This window comes from Erythranthe guttata, chromosome 7, assembly GCF_056151865.1.
Source record: "Erythranthe guttata isolate IM_541 chromosome 7, IM_541, whole genome shotgun sequence".
NCBI lineage: Eukaryota > Viridiplantae > Streptophyta > Magnoliopsida > Lamiales > Phrymaceae > Erythranthe > Erythranthe guttata.
Genome location: NC_142539.1, coordinates 6,858,451 through 6,875,018, shown reverse-complemented (window position 1 = coordinate 6,875,018; position 16,568 = coordinate 6,858,451). Strand labels below are relative to the sequence as shown.

General features: G+C 33.4%; 1 non-coding gene across 1 annotated transcript; it reads left to right on the top strand.

Annotated features, from left to right (window-relative positions):
* The first annotated feature begins 3,611 nt into the window (after positions 1–3,611).
* LOC148769104 (small nucleolar RNA R71) lies at positions 3,612–3,718 on the top strand. Its single transcript, XR_016032333.1, has one exon. It is a non-coding gene; the product is annotated as a small nucleolar RNA R71 (small nucleolar RNA).
* Positions 3,719–16,568: the final 12,850 nt, after the last annotated feature.

The window sequence follows — 16,568 nt, the reverse complement described above, 5'->3', positions numbered from 1 at the left end:
CTCAACCTCTTCAAAAGGATTCGCCCTCGAATCCGAACCTTCTTTTTCTTCCCCATCGTACTCTATCTCAGCATTCTCAGTTACTTCTTCTTCATCTAACACATCAATAACTCCCAAATCTGTTCGAGTGTTCTCATTATAAAAACCTTGACGAGTATCTTCCTTTTCAAGTCGCGATAAAGAAGCACACTTTCTCTTCAATTCCTCGTAGTCTCGTTCCTTCGTCTCAAACTGAATCTTGGTTTTGAATTGCTCTCTTTTGGGCATTTGTAATGGTTCTCCCGTTTGGCTTGCTGAAGATCTCCTATGTGATTTCCAACTCGATGAACTCCTTCATAACATGCCTCAAGCTCTGCATCTTTAATTCCCTATAATATTGTGAAGGAACGAACCTCCTTCTCATAACTGCCTTCATGGACTCCCAATATTCAATTGCTGGTTCGCCACAATGCCACCTAGTTAAGACAAATTGGTCCCACCAAGTAATTTCATAGTCAATGAACGCTTCGACGACGAGCTTCACCTTCTTCTTTTTGGAATAATAATGACAATTGAATGCGAGTTCAAGCTTTCTTTCCCATTGAATGTACGCCTCGGGGTTACTCTTACCTTGAAAATATGGTATTGCCAACTTGATTGAATTAAAGTTTTGATCTGCTCCATCTTATTCTTGACAAAAATATCCTCGACTCGATCTATCCAATCCAGGCCCTCGTCCCATACTCTCCATCCTTGATGTGCAAGCAATCACACCAAAACTTCTATCATCATAAACCTCTTTATCACGGTGAGGTATAACAGGTTGGTGAATATCACGTCGTACGTATGGCCCCCGAACATGTTGATCTTTGTGTTCTTCGTTTATTTTCCAATTGATCATGGATTCCCTCTAGTGCTTTAAGTAAGGGTTCGAAGCGTTTATCCATTGCCGACATCCTACCTTGCTCCACTCTTTCTTCTTTGTAAGTGCCTTTCTCGGACATGATCAAAGTATTTTTTTTTCTTTTATTTTTTTATTATTTTCTTTTGACACTAATAAACCCTAACTTGGGGTGGAACGAACTCTAAACATGAATAAAATTCGAATTCTTTTCCCTATATTTTTTTGTACTTTAGACAAAACGAACTTAGATTCTAAGAAATTTCAAACAAAAATAAATTTTGATTTTTCTTTTTGGTTTATGGACTCAGTATAAACAAAACGGTAGACTAGAAGACTCAACAACAATGGACACAAAACGTAAAATAAAACGCGGACACGAAAAACAGACTGACTCATCAATTAAGATAAATGATAGGCGAAACCGTCTTAGGAACATGGCTCTGATACCAAATGATAGGAAGCACGCCAACCATGTGATGAGACCCGATATCAATACTTCGGATATGAAATCCTGGACCGTCCAACAGAAGGAATCAAAGGGTGGAATTGCGACCCGATGCATATAAAGAGGCAAGAACCTTGGTATGCGAAGACACCACAATCAATTGTGAAAGATTGATTGATAAGTTATGGGCGAACGCCACGTAGAAATTCCGATAAGTTCATAAAAAAAATAATGGTTCTTGAAGAACCGAAGAGATAATAATTTCAATTAATTTAGTAAAATTCGATCATTAATATAAGACAAATTGGCAACCTATTTATAAGTGCTAAAAGGACTCATTTTTCACAAGGAAAATGACTCTTACCTAAACTATAATAACGAAACCTATAAATAAGAAAATCCTAACGATAAAGAAATATAAAATAATAAAAACATAATGAATCCTAAAAAAAAACCTTGCCTAAATGAATTAAATAACTTGGTCTTCAAGTCGACTTCCCGATCACCCTTCTAAACTCGCGTAGACATTGGGTTGTGCACGTGCAGACACTTCAAGCTCGATTAAGACGTTGTTCCGCTTTGAGTCCCTCTCCGCTCAAAACATGAAAGTTGTAGAACTTTCATTTAGTTTTCCATAGCATGTTGAATCACCTTAATGGACTTCAGATGAGAGAGTTATAAGCCGAATGGCAAACTCTGCCAGAATCAAACAAGACTTGCGGGATGCATGATATTCGACATGTCCAACGAATTATCCTCTTCCTTTTCTTCCAATTCCTCAACAAGGACTCTTCAAAGGCCTGATTCAAGCCTGTATTCTTCAATTCTAACACGAACAGCTCCATTAATCTCACTTGTTTCTCTTCTTCCAATTCTTCATCTTGAATTTTGTTAGGATTGTATCAATAGTTGTTTTTAATAGCAGGTTTACTAAAAGCAAAGCAACTAAAAAATAAACAAAAATCAACGATAAAGAATCGAAATCAACTAAAAAATTGTCAAAAATTAACTATAATATTAACCCATTCTCTCTAATTACAACAATTCAAATATCTTATAACTAAGCACTCTAAAATATAATAAATCTCAAAAAAGTTCAATAAAAATTGTCATTTTAACCCATAATAATAATAATAATTACAGTGCCAGGATTATAACATTACGTTCTCAATTTATTCTGTAGAGGCCAAGAACCCAGATCCGACCACCACTGGAAACAACAACATTATGGGACTCTCCTCCGCCAAACTTTATATTTCCTGAATGATTCATTGAACAACGAAATTACAGAAAATGAAAAATGAAATATTTTGAGCCCCTAATTTCTACCATGGAATAAGAACAAAGTTTTCTTACCGAATTAAAATTAAATTCTTTCCAAAACCTAGCCTCTCAACGACTTTGCGGCTGCAAGCGGAGACGATAGTGGAGAGCGGTGGCCGGCAGAAGTGGAAGGGAGGAGATCTTATACTAAATGAGTGAGGGGGTTTCACTAATTATCCCCAACTATTTAAAGTCAGTATTCAAATCATGATTATAAGCCCTATTTTAATACCTATTTCATCAAATCACCAATTTTGACATTGACCCAATTTTAACAGCCATAACAGTTAGACTGTTTTTTTTTTTTTGGTCAGTCACAAAAGAACTACTAATCTATTTTAGCGTTACTGTGAAAATTATTGTTTTTTTGTGAAAATAAATATAAAAAACAATTACTGCTATTAAAAAAAAACATTTACATGGCCATTTTAGATTGATGATCAGTATCTTAGTCGATTAGAAAGAAAAAATTCAACTCTACAATTCATAAGGAAATATTATAAACATGAGATTTATTGAACAATATAAGTTATACGCTTTTTGAACCGACGACTATCGCTCTTCAATTGGCCAATAGGTCTTTAGTTTAACCAACAGGTATTTCAGAGAATGTGCTAGTAAAAGATGACAAATTGATCTTCACTGTTGATTTCGTAGTACTTGATATTGATGAGGCTAGGGAGAAACCTCTTATTTTAGGGAGACCGTTTTTAGCCACGTCGAAAACTCTAATTGATTGTGCTAGTGGTGATCTTACAATGACGGTGCATGATAGAACGATCAAATTTAATGTTTTTAGTGCTAATAAAAATCCATGAGATAATAATGATTGTTTTGCTATTGATCTTATGGATTTTACAAATCATAAAAATTTTGATGTTTTGAGCTGGTGAATCGAGTACCGTTCTAGAATTATCCTGCAATCCATCATAAAATATTTGCAGTTGACGCCACTCTTGTAAACCGTGATTGGGGCATCTTCTGGTAAGATGTTTAAACCGCTCCCATGTTTCGAAAAGTGCTTCGTCTGTCTCTTGCAGGAAGTTCTCTATTTGTCTCCGGATTTTTTCAACTTTGGTTGGGGAGTTGTATGTGTTCATGAAGAGTTGTGCTAGCTAAGGCCAAGATGAGATGAAGTGTGGTGCACGAGTTTGTAACCATTCTCGGGATGGCCCTTGTAGGGAGTGCTTGAAATGACGGTGTCGTTGCAGTGCTTCAGGTGACACCCCGTTCATCTTATGCGAATCGCACGTCTCAAGAAAGTTAACCAAGTGAAGGTGCGGATCTTAATGAGCTAATCCGCTGAACAACCCATTGCTTTGGAGCATAGTGAGGAGTCCCGCTCGAAATTCAACATTATTGGCTTCAATGGGGGCTGCTGGATGCTTGACTGAAACCCAGTGAGTGTCGGAACGGTGTACTCATGCAATGCTCGTTGACGAGGTTGTGGATTAATGAGCTGAAATTGCTCTTGCTCGTTGATGATATTTCCTTCCGCATCCAGTAAGCGTCCTTGGTCATCTCTCCTGCGATTATTTTCTCCTTCCATTGTTGCGGGAACGTTTTGAGCTAACCGTTGATTTCTCCTGGCGTGTCTAAAGGTTCGCTTGATTTCGGGATCAAAAGGTAGCAAGTTCATGTCGTGTCATTTTCGCATCAAAATTACCAAAAACAAAAATAATAAAATAAAATAATAAATTAAATAATCAAGTAAAATAAATAAACGTCTGAAGTAAGAAAAAATGCTCAAATTTGATATCTGAATAAATTGATAATTTAGCCATATTCCCCGGCAACGGCGCCAAAAACTTATTGGGATAAATACCTAACACGCAAGTGTACGTACCGCAAACAAGTAGTAAAAGTGTACTCGTAAGAGTCAGATGTCGATCCCACATGGAATACTCAAATTACCTAATTCCTATGTACCAAATTCTAACAATTGTGATTTTTATCCAGCCTACGCACGGTTGTCAAAATTAATCAACTAAATAATTAAACTAATTATAAAAGACAATAAAAATGAAATAATATCAATAAAAACGGATGTAGGATTTTATCTTCTCCCTATACGATAATTCATCACCCAATCAGCCTCTATCATGCAAGTTACGATTCATGGTTATTAACCCGAGACACTAAAATACTCATAACCCGTTGTCGTGTGTATTACGAGTCTATTATTCATAAACGGTTCACTATATGTCTCTGAAAACCAATTATGAATAAAGTACTAACTATCAAGTCTCATAAACGGCTACCTAAGGTGATATCTGTATGTCTACGACACCACATGCAATTGACACACTCATCCAGTGAAAACTACTCGAAGGCTCTTCTATCCATGTTCATATTATTAAAACGATCTGTCGATTCAATTCTAATAATAACACATAGCAACATAAATTAGCTAGGTTCATACACTAAATAAGATCATATAGAAGAAATAATCATGGAATTAAACTTGCATAATATTAGAAAAATAGGTTCAAATCACCACATATGGTTCTAATAAAATCCTAGATTAAAAACTTAGCTACTCATGTTGTTCTCTACGAAAAAATCATAAAAATATAAAAAGACAGAGATTTAGAAAAGATAGATAAAAGAAGAATTATGATGAAGATTAGTCAGGTCTTCGTCTTCGATTCTCCGTTCTCTTGCTCCTCTTGCTCTAAGATTGTGTAAAAAGTGCGATCCTAATTGTGTGCTTGAATTGGTATTATATAGGGTGGAAAACTTGGAGAAGAAGGTAGTTTTCTTGTGCAATTAGAATTCTTTTATTGTACCTCTACATCTTCTCGGACGGCCATATGGACTTGCAATTCAAATTCGAGACGGCCGTCTCAATTCCAGATACTTTGTTCTTCCCAGGAAAATATTCTGACGAGTGTCTGAATTCCAAGTGTATTTCACGGACAGCCGTTTGGGCTCTTACTATTCAGATTTTTGACTTCTTCACTTTTCGCCTATATTTTCTCCTAAATTGTATTTTTGGCCCTCTATTTATCCAATTCTTGAATTTGTACCTAAAACGCAATAAATCAACACTTTAAGCACCAATTATCAACAAAATACACCAAAAGCTCCATTTAAAAGATATGATAAAGTGTAAAAATATACACTTAACAATATTACTAGGGGTGCAAGTTGGAATACAAATTTCAATTTCCACCTGTTCCTATCCAAAAAGTTTCGATTTTGTTACAACTTTTTTCCCGACTTCTGAAATTTCAATTTCCGATTTTTTTAATTGGAATTGGAATTATGTAAAGAGAATTTGAATTTTCGATTTCGATCAGATTTAATTCCTGAAATAAATTTTGATTTTTTCCCGAAAAATGCACTTATAAATAATATATATTATACAATACTTATATTAAGTTTTTTGGTTTTCTGAAACAGTAATTTGATTTAAGTTTTGATTTAGGATTTTGATATATTGAATTGTTGTTAGAAGTTTTATTCGATACTATGATGTGGTTTATTTTTATTTATTTTTTTGAAGTGAAATTTAGTAGTTATTAGTTTTACTTTTATCGATGCGGATGTTCTTAGTTTTGAAAAATTATGAAATTTCAAAAAAAGTCCCTTTAAGTTTTGAAATTTTAAAACTTATGTGATTTAAAAAAAAATCCGAAATTCCGAAATTTCGGGGACTTTTGGAATTCGAAGTTTTTAGTATTTTGGAATTTAATTTAGAATTGGAATTAATTTTCTACTTACGAATTTTTTTGAAAATTATCCAGATGATCTTATTCCAATCAAATCCATCCGACTTTCACCCCTAGATATTGCAAATGAGGATAGTTCTTAGATTATATACGATCTAGAGTTCGGACCCCATCATGTTTTCATAGAGAGTGAAAATTAGGAATTTTTTTTACAGGCTAATTTAATAGGAGTATATAGATATTTATTCTTCTAATTAGATATTGAGTTTACTTGCTAGACACCCTTTATCTTGGACTTATATAGATAGAGATCCTAATTGCTAGATTAATATAGGTATAAGTCCTTTCATCCAAAAAAAAAATAATAAAATAAAATAATTAGTATATAGACATAAACACCCTCAATTAATACGAAAACAAACCTCATATATCCTCTCTCCAATCTCATGTTTATCTCACCTTATATTTAATCCCTCATATCTCCCTTTGTATCTCTCTCTCTCTCTCTCTCTCTCTCTCCATGGTTGAGGGAGATGTTGTCTATGGCGATGGCGGCGACTATGGCGGTGGAGGCGATGGCATAGGGTGAATGTTTATGGAGGTAAGGAGGTGACGACTATGGCGATTAGAGAAGGTGGTGTGAGGTCAGATCGATGGTGGGAGGCAGCGGCGATAGTTTAATTTGGTCGACGACTAGGGTTTCATTTGGTGGGCGTCTAGGGTTGGTAGTCGGCTAGAATTTGGAAGATAGTGTTTGGCGGCGCTGGAGAGTTGTTGGCTGCTAGGATTTGGTTTTCAATTTTCTGTTTCCGAAACAGACCCAAAGTTTTTGTGCTATCCATTTTGGATTCTTCTTATGATTTGGTTTCTAATGTAACTTCTCCATATAAAATGATTTATCAATCTAGTCTATCCAGGTCGATGCGTACAAATTGATTTCTAAATAAATGTCTATCACGTTTTTCTAACCCTAGATATGTTTTCTTCCAAATGAAGTAATTACAAGAGTTTAGAAATAATTATGATATCTTAGAAGTAATTATGATATATGAGGAATAAACATCGACTAACTCAGTATCAACTGTCGCGTTAAATAGAAGATGCAATCATTTGTTTCTAATGATTTGGCCATCCAGAAAAAACTACACATAGATCATTCTCAAAATACTAATAAATTAATACTCGCATAATTCTTTTATACATACATATTTTTTCTTCTTTAGTTTTATTTTTTACTGGTTTATTTGGCAATGGTACAATGTAGGATGAGACAAAGGCATATTATACCTTTGTAAGTGATAGGAAAATACATTACCTTCTTAAGAAATTTTGCAACAAAAACACTTTGGTTTACCGAAGCGTGGTCTTCTTGTTTGACGGGCAATGGCTTAATTGTAAACGCACCCCATTTCAGGTAATTATAAAATTGAAGTTCAAAATATTTATTGAAATTCCAATGAAATTTTAAATATTTATTATTAAAAAAAAATCTTATTTCACCGTATTTAGTTTCACACAATAAGTTATTATTTTTTGCTTATATGCGATCTCCGATTGTTTCAAACTAAGAGTGTTTAATTAAGGTTACAACGCAAGTATTAAAAAGCTAATATCTTTTAACAAATCTTTGAAATATATGTATGCATATGATGATTAAAATTCTCTTCCCACTAATTATCTCTAATAATTACTCTTTCTATTTGTGAAAGTTAAATTATTTTTTTTGCTTGTTAATAATAGTAAGATTTTGAAAAAAATATTTACCACTGCATCATTGAAATTTTAAAGTAGGGTTTATTAGGGATAACCCCCTTGTTCATATTTTCTAATGAGGTAGATCCAATTTTTTTTCCCCTTTTTGAGATAGACCCAATTTTGCCAACTTGGCAAAATATATTATATAATTTTCCTTTAATACCCCTGTTTTATTTTTAAACGGCATTTATTTCCTTTACTACGTGATTTGAGATTTGCTGATACGTTGCCTAAAATCACGGAATAAAATTACGTGAGATCATTGGCCGTTATATCAAATCGTGTACAATATTTTTCGAAGGTTCTCTTCAGCGTTCCAGCGGTTCTTTATCGTCTTTGAAGATTTCTGCACCGTCGTTGAAATAGGATCGAATTTGAGCGTTCGTTGTTGGACGTTGTTAACCGGGTATGAATGCATTATTCGTTTTTATTTTTCGCTCAATGTCTAGGATTGTCGATTACGGTGGTTAGAAATTTTAAGAGTTGTGTTGATACTTGATTCTATGAAGTAGAACGTTTTTTAACAAAATTACGTCGTCATATATACATTGTTATTTTTGGCGGATGATGTTTGTTTGGAAGAGGATTGACAGAGTTAGAAGAGGATGGTTCACGCAGATCGGACCAGAGTTGTTTTATATGAGCTTCGTAGTTGGTTTATGCAATAATCGGAATAATTGTCCGATGTGGTCGAGTTCATGTTTTTGATCCAGATCCATAGTTGGTTTATTTGTTTATAACAGCCGATTTAAGTGTGCTGGGTAGTACATTAAAATATAGTTCGTAGTCTTTTTTAAATTAGCGTATGGATTTTGCATTTTAAGTTTATTTTTGATGATATTAATGTATTTGTCATTCAAATGTTTGCAGTCTATTTAATCATTTTTTAGTATTCTGCATTTTTAATTTTGTTTCATGATTTTAGGTTTTTTCGATGGCGAATTTCGTAAGGATTTTGTTGAGGTTGGTGGGTTGGTTGCTATAAAGAGGTGTTTACGATGTAATGGCTCGGTAACTTCGGTTAAGTTTTAAACCGTTGTAATACAGTAGTATACTATTATGAATACCGTATGATACTACCATTATCATTTTATTATACTATTATGAGATTATTAATGTACTAGAGTTTTTTAACTCGACATATTGGTTTGATTGTGTTATGATGTGTTTTATGTATTTTATCAAAACCCTAGATTGAAACTATGAGATTATTAATGTACTATTTTATTGGTTATGTTGGAATACTTTACGTTGGTGCTGTTCTCAATGTTCTTGTCATTTCAGTGGTATATTGTTTGTAACACAATTCATATCACTACTATAACCGTAATATACTATCATAGCAGATCAATGTACTAGATTGAAATTATTAATATACTATGTGGTTGAATAATACGGGATCCATAGTCGATTAACGAGATCCATAGTCGAATTAGATGAATAAGATAGTCTATTACATGATATAAGGAAAATTACCCTAATTGATTAGTATTTCAAACAAACATATTATTCAGTTTCCATATATATTATTATTTTTTCATATATATTATTATTTACCCTAATCGTTTTCATATAATAAGGAAAATTATCCTAATTGATTAGTATTTCAAACAAACATATTATTCAATTTCCATATATATTATTATTTTTCCAATAGTCAATTAACTAAACCCATAGTCGAATTAGATACATGGGATAGTCTATTAAAAGATATGAGATAGTCTATTAATTTTAAAACACAAGTCCGCCGCCGTCACTTCTCAAATCTAGGGTTTTGATGATTCTTCGGCCCATAGTCGATTAACGAGATCCATAGTAAAATTATACCAGTGGGATAGTATATTAATACAGATGTAATTCGACTATGCATCTCGTTAATCAACTATGGGCCGAAGAATTATCAAAACCCTAGATTTGAGTAATCCTAGATCTGAGTAACCCTAGATTGGAGCAGTGACGGCGACGGCGATGGCGACGGCAACGGCGGCGGCCAACGACGATATCACTTGTGGTGGATGTCCTGCACATCAATTTTTGCAATATCACTGATTTAGTGCTCGAATGCGGTATGCGATTATAACAGATCTGCAATTTACACAAACGTGATAGTCGATTTAGCCAAAACATATCAACAAATCGATGGATGATAGCGATTCAACGAGTGGCGACGACGTACCTACGACAGCTTGCTCGGAGTGCACGAAAATCGTCGTTTCACGGGAGTGCAGACGTCTTCCCCTTCAATCGGCCGTACTGGGAAGTTGTTCTGGGAGGTTTTGCAGTTTATTCGATAGTGGGTTTGGGATGATAGTGATTTAACGGGAAAATATGAAGGGATTTGATTTTATTTCAAAAGGTAAAGTAACGGGTTTTGTGGGATTTGATTGAGGGTAATTATGTAATTAAAAAAAGTTTGGGCTGTTATCAAAATGGCAAATATAAATTTGGGTCTACCCCTATTATTTGAATGTTTAAGGGGGTTATATCTAATAGACCCTTTAAAGTAATGTGCATATAGTAAGAAACAACATAATTTTCAGAAGCAAAAGTTATTTTGTAATAGAATGAATATAAATGAACAAACAATGGAATTTTATTATATTTTTTGTTTTCATCTTAATAAATTGTAGATTTTCCGTTTTTGGGAATAAAAGTAATAATGATGTAAAATAAAATTTTGGCAGCTCGACATGGAATATGGGGATACTATTGATGTCATGATTCGTCAATAGGAGGTTGCCCCATTATTATTTTTTTCTTTGTGGTTGGACGTATAGTATCTAAGAAACTATCTTTCTTTCCACTTAAATGTTTGGGCAACGGATGATATGACGATAAGCGGTTTTTTTCTATTCTTATTCTATTATCGATGACTAATGTATAGCAAATTTGAGTTTCAATTTGTTTAATTTAAATTTACGATACATAAGATATTTAATTTATATAATTTATTTCGATAATTTGTTTAGGGGCACTTCATTTTTTCTTTACGGATAATTTATCGAATACCCACAAACCATAACACATAACTAAGGATCACAAAATTATCTTTTCTTCTTTTTTTTTTTTCCTTTGGAAAAGAAGCATTTTATGAAGCGACAAGCGATAAACCCGAGGGGAGGTTAGAGTCCTCCATAAAATGATTACATGGATGTTCCGCAAGACAATGACCTTAACAATTGCCCGAATAATTGAAAAAAATGAAAGGATCACATATCAAAGAATATCTCAATTTTGAAGCATATTTACGACTATGTTAAATAAGTTTTTCTTCTGAAAATCATGGTACGATTAGGTGTTCTTTTAAGACATGACGGTGTACAAGGTTACCAAAACCCAACCCACGGTACATTGATGGACTTGATACTTAGTATAAGTTAATTGTTTTGTATTGTTATTTGCTTAATTATGGTATTTTGTTTAAGGTAGGATTTTATAGTTTTAAGTATAAATACTCAGACACGTACTTTGGTTTTATATATGATGAATAATACGATTTTTATGACTTCTTGCTTAAGTAAAAATTAGACAATACCTTGAGATTGTATCAATTGGGACAATAAAGAACGTTTAGAGAGTTTGAGATTATATATCATGAATAGTACTATTTTTCTGACTTCAAGCGTAAGTGAGAATTAGAGAATACTTTGGGATTGTATCATTTTCATGCTGAGTTGTTGGAGTTAATCATGTATTGTGTTACTTATTGTTGAATTAGACACAAAAATCTGAATGGAGGAAAGGGAAGAAAAACAGAGATTAGGCAAGGCGTTTCGAGGAAACTTTCTTCAAGATAATTATTTCCCCACTACGTTGCAAATGGCTTCGACGGAAATATTATCTCCAGGATACAATGCCTTAACACAATAATCTAGATTGCAATTCTAGATTATCTATGAATATTAGAACTCAACCCAATAAATATAGAGGAGAAAGATAGCAGGGAATTTAAAATTGGAATTAAAGAAAGTATTTTTATTATATTCAAATTCTCTAGAATGAAAGAATATTTATAATAGTAGAAGTGTCTATCTAAGAAGACACTTCAAATAAACGTTTGCACCGTTTCTTTCGAAAAGACCAGTTATATATCCAAGTATATCTTTAAAGAACCGTTTCAAAACTACACATTGTTTTATTTATTTATTTATTCTTCTTTTTTTATTTCCTGTATTATATATATTATATTATAAATAAATATATATATAGAAAATCTTAGAAAATAAGTTATATGTAAATTCATATAACAATCCCCACTAATTTACATATAACATAAGACAGAATTAAGACCTATACAAAGATGGGATTTATGCAGTGTATATCCCCAAGTGGACTAAACCTTAAACTTGGGGCTGAATATGAACTGCAAGAAAACATATTCACACCACATATGAGTTCTACCTTCAAACTTCGGTAGCGCATTAAATGGGCCTTGCGCTAAATCCTGCTTAGCAAGTACTCGTAAGATTTACCAATATAATCTATAAGAAGCGGCCTCTCACTTCTCTACATGCAAAGGTAAACTTATCACAGGTGTTCACAACTCACCTTTCTTAGATAAAGCTATAAGTTTATTAAGGACTCGTAGTCCAACCTTCTGTTGTGATATTTAGTGCATTAACCAATATGGGACTTTTTAAAGAAATAGTAAACCCCCACTATTCCTCATACAATTCACTTGAAATGTATCCTAGTTTCCATTTCACTAGATATCTCTGGTTAAATTGCCTTTTAAACTCTAAATTTTGATTGCCAACATTGGTGGTATCAAAGTATAAAAGTTGGTTTCAATCAAAGTATCAATTTGTTGGTAATAGCCCCATATTCTTCATGGTTTCGAATATTTTATCTCCGGATAACGGCTTTGTGAAAGGGTCTGCTAGCATTTGTTTCGTAGGTAAGTATTGCAATACAACTCTTCCCTTTTTCACGAGCCTTCTAACAAAATTATATCTCATAGATATATGCTTACTATTGTTTGTGATTCTTTCATTCTTTGCATTATGGATTGCGGCTTGATAGTCACAATACAAAGTAATCGAGTTTCCAGGTGAATCAATAAAAGGAATACTCCGTAGGAATCTCGTAAACCATATTATTTCTTTACTTGCAATTGACATTGCAATATATTCAGATTCCATAGAAGATAATGCCACACAATTTTGTTTCTTGGAAGACCAAACAACAATTGCTCCACCTAAGGTAAACACCCACCCACTGGTAGATTTTGAGCTCTCTTTATTTGATGCCCAATTTGCATCACTGTAACATTCAAGTACAGAACTTGTACACTTATAATGCATCCCATAATTTAGAGTATTCTTCAAGTATCTCAATACTCTATGTAATTCTTTCCAGTGATGTTCACTAGGATTGCTAGTGAATCTACTCAATATGCCGACGGCACATGCAAGATCAGGTCTTGTATGATTTACAACATACATCATGCTCCCAAGAATCTTGGCATATTCTTCTTGATTTACTGTTGTTCCATCATTAGGAACTAACTTAACATGAGGGTCGATAGGTGTATTGGAAGGTTTACAATCAAAATGATTGAATTTCCTCAACACCTTTTCAATATAATGTGATTGAGTTAAAATGAACTCACCATCTCTTTTAAGGACCTTAACCCCCAAAATAACATCAACAGGACCTAAGTCCTTCATATCAAATGCTTGTTTTAAATAATCTTTGGATTCATTAATACAATCCATACTAGTGCCAAAAATTAAGAGATCGTCAACATAAAGAGTAACAAGTACTTTATAATTGCTAGTGATCGTAGTAAATACACAACTCTCTACTTTACTACTCTTAAAGCCGAATTTCTTAATTTCAGTTTTAAATTTCTTATACCATTGCCTAGGTGCTTGTTTGAGCCCATATAGAGACTTGTTCAATTTACAAACTTTATGCTCTTGTCCTTTGACCACATAGCCTTCAGGTTGATCACTATAAATTTCTTCTTCTAAATCGCCATTTAGAAATGCGGTTTTAACATCCATTTGATGAACATCGAGTTTATACATAGAAGCAATAGCAAACATAATTCTAATAGAAGTGAATTTAGTAACAGGAGAAAAAGTCTCAAAATAATCAATTTCTTCCTTTTGACTAAAACCTTTAGCTACAAGTCTTGCTTTATATTTATCAATTGTTCCATCTGTTTTGAGCTTCTTTCTCAAAACCCATTTGCAGCTAATAGGTTTAGTATTGGGAGGAAGATTAGTGAGAGTCCAAATATTATTATCACATATAGATTTAATTTCATCATCCATGGCCCTTTTCCACATATTTGCATCAGGAGAAGACATAGCCTCTTTGAAGGATTTTGGATCTTCTTCCAAAAGATATGTAAGCATATCAGGACCAAAGTTCTTTGCTATTCTTTGTCTTTTACTCTTTCGTAATTCAGGTAATTCATTTTCTCTCTCAATATTATCATTTATATCATCATGTGAATGACTATTATTCAGAGAGGTAGAAGTAGCATAAGATAAATGTGAATGCAAATCAAGATCAGCAGATAAATCTTTTTCTACATCAAGTTTATCAATATCTTTAATAGTTAAATGTTCAAAGAAAATGGCATGGGCAGATTCAAACACCTATTTGAACCAATATCTAAGAATCTAAAAGCTTTACTATGATTCGAGTAACCAAGAAATATAGATTTAATTGATTTACTACCCAATTTTGATCTTTTCAATGTAGCATCTAAAGCAAAAGCAATGCAGCCCCAGACTTTAAAGTAAGTAATATTTGGTTTTCTATTATTCAATAATTCATAAGGGGATTTCATATATTTTTTACTAATAATTCTATTAGTAATATAACATGCAATAAGTAAAGCTTCACCCCAATAGTGCATAGGCAATTTAGAGTGAATGATCATAGCACTAACCATTTCTAATAAAGTCCTATTTTTCCTTTCGGCTACACCATTTTGAGGTGGTGTATTGGGTGCAGAAAATTCTCTAACAATTCCATTTTGTTCACAGAATGTAATTAAATCATTTAATCTATATTCACCTCCTCTATCGGATCTCAATGTTTTAATTTTCTTATTGGTTTTATTCTCAATTTCTTCTTTAAAAATCCTGAATTTTTCAAAGGCCTCATCTTTGGTTTTCAATAAATAAACATAGGTAAATTTCGAAAAATCATCGGGAAAAGTAATAAAATATATTTTTCCTCCTCTAGTTAAAATATCTTTATTATCACAAATATCCGTATGAATTAATTCTAATAAAGATGACGTTCTATTCACAGATTTAAATGGAGGTCAAACTATTTTAGATTGGGCACAACACTCACATGTATTCATAGATAGAATATTTTTAGATTTAGGAACTAAGTCATAAGAGATCATATGTTGCATAGCATTTATACCAATATGTCCTAATCTTGAGTGCCAAAGAGAATTCGAATCATGCTCAACAATATAAGAAGAACTGGTAATATTCTTATTGATACTTAACAAATACATATTATCTTTCACATAGCCTTTCCCAACAAATGATCCCTTTTTAGAGATGATCACTTTTTGGGATTCAAATGTAACTTTAAAGCCATTTTCATCAAGCCTATTTATTGATACAAGACTCTTTCTCATGCCAGGAATGTGATACACATCTCGAAGAGTAAGCACTTTTCCAGAAGAAAGCGAAATTTGCACTGTTCCTTTTCCCATGACTGTACTCGTAGATGAATTTCCCATGTAGACAGTTTTGGAGCCATTCATCTCTTCATATGTTTTGAATAAATTTTTGTATGGAGTGACATGGCAAGTTGCTCCAGAATCCAGCCACCAATTTTCGTCGGTGTGCACCATACAGACTTCGGTAAGAACAGCAACGAAATCCTCTTTTACCAAATTTGCTTCATCTTTCTTTTGGCCTTTTCGATGACGGCAAAACCGGGCTGTATGGCCTGGTTTTCCACAAACAAAACAAGGACCATACTTCTTTTTCTTGTTTTCATCGTTAGACTTTTGAAAGGAATGTTTCCTCTGTTTTGAACCATGCTTGAATTTTGGAGTCGTTTTCGAATTAGAAGCTTCGAGGTTGTGCACTTTCTCGATTTTCTCGGAATTAGTCGAAATCGATCCCTTTCGAGATTGACTCTCAATTTGAATGTGTTGAAGTAACTCGTCCAAACCGAGAGCCTTCTTCTTGTGTTTCAACTTACTTTGGTAATCATTCCAAGAAGATGGAAGTTTACCAATCATAGTCGAAACTTGAAAAGTTTCGGAAATTGCTTCTCCAGCATCAACACACTCCGTAGCAATGTCACATAACTCATTTTACTTGATCAATAATAGGCTTGGAATCCGCCATTTGATATTCTATGTATTTGTTTATCAAATAAGATTTATTACCAGCATCTTCATTAACGTACCTGCGTTGTATAGCATTCCAAAGTTGGGCAGCGGTGTTGTGGACATGGAACACGTTAAATAGTGCGTTGCTCATTGATTGCAGAA